The sequence below is a fragment of the Stegastes partitus genome, unplaced genomic scaffold (assembly GCF_000690725.1).
Source record: "Stegastes partitus isolate 25-593 unplaced genomic scaffold, Stegastes_partitus-1.0.2 Scaffold390, whole genome shotgun sequence".
NCBI classification, from domain to species: Eukaryota; Metazoa; Chordata; class Actinopteri; family Pomacentridae; genus Stegastes; species Stegastes partitus.
In genome coordinates, this window is record NW_007578121.1 from 498875 (window position 1) to 500303 (window position 1429).

The 1429-nt window shown below is 36.4% G+C and overlaps 1 pseudogene; it reads right to left on the minus strand.

The window, feature by feature from the left end:
- LOC103359720 (uncharacterized) overlaps nucleotides 1-787 on the minus strand; it is a 4131-nt pseudogene extending 3344 nt beyond the window's left edge.
- Nucleotides 788-1429: the final 642 nt, after the last annotated feature.

A 1429-nucleotide genomic window follows, 5' to 3' on the forward strand; every position in this document is an offset into this window, starting at 1 on the left:
AGCCAAAACCCAGCCATCTTTTCTACTCTGTGCTGCCTCTTGGCCAGGTCGTTATTGTAAATGAGAATCTGTTCTCAATAAACCTACCTGGTTACATAAAGGAAAACAATCTTTGGAACCATGTAGCTCTGGCATATTTCACAGTAGAAACTTCATTCAAAGTTTAAATGGTTCACAGGGCTGTCAAAGTGATTCATTTAAATCCATATTATGGTACATTTTATGTTTTTTATACAGACAGAGTTTTATAATTTTTTTGAAAACCAGAATTTTTCTTCAGTTAGAGTGGGTGACATCATGTGTCAGAAAATGAGGAAGTTTCAAAAAAATAAAAAATAAAAAGTCTAATAAAGAAAGAGGATAAGGATTTACAGAAAGTGCCCATGACAGTTTCTAACAAAGTTTTTAAAAAAATAAAATAAAAAATCAAAGAAAGAGATATAGAAAGTTTCAAAGAAAGTTTCCCACAAAGTTTCCAAGGAAAACAGAATGCTTCTAACAAAGTTTACAAGAAAGAAATAAGTTCTTAAGAAAGTTTACAAGTAATTGTCTAAGAAAGTTTCCAAGAAAAAAAGGTTCCAAGAAAGTTTTCAAGAAAGAAATACAGTTTCCAAGAAAATGAGAAACTTTCCAAGAAAGTTTTTCAACAATAACAAAACAATAAACTAACATTAGCAAACACTTATGCTGCCAGCCAGTCATACACACATGGACAAAATTGTTAGTACCCCTCGGTTAATGAAAAAAAAACTCACAATGGTCGCAGAAATAACTTACCCTCTGACATACCCTATAAATGTGTGACTCTGAAGATGTTCGGGGTTGGTTCGCCATCACAGACTCGTGCTCTGTGTTGGTAAGCCCACCGTATACCGGAATACTAATAAACACCCACTACAGCAAACTTCACATGAGGACTATGGGTAAAATTTCTTCAACAGTGTGTACCACACAAAACATGGACCAGAGGAAGCGAAGGAGAGAGTTATCTCAGGAGATTAGAAAGAAAATTATAGACAAGCATGTTAAAGGTAAAGGCTATAAGACCATCTCCAAGCAGCTTGATGTTCCTGTGACTACAGTTGCACATATTATTCAGAAATTTAAGATCCATGGGACTGTAGTCAACCTCCCTGGATGTGGTCGCAGGAGGAAAATTGATGATAAATCGAAGAGACAGATAATACAAACGGTAACAAAAGAGCCCAGAACAACCTCTAAAGACACTAAAGGTGAACTCCAAGGTCAAGGTACATCAGTGTCAGATCGCACCATCTGTCATTGTTTGAGCCAAAGTGGACTTCATGGGAGACGACCAAGGAGGACACCATTGTTGAAAACAAATCATAAAAAAGCCAGACTGGAATTTGCCAAACTGAAGCCACAAAGCTTCTGTGAGAATGTGACATGGACATATGAGAGAAAACTG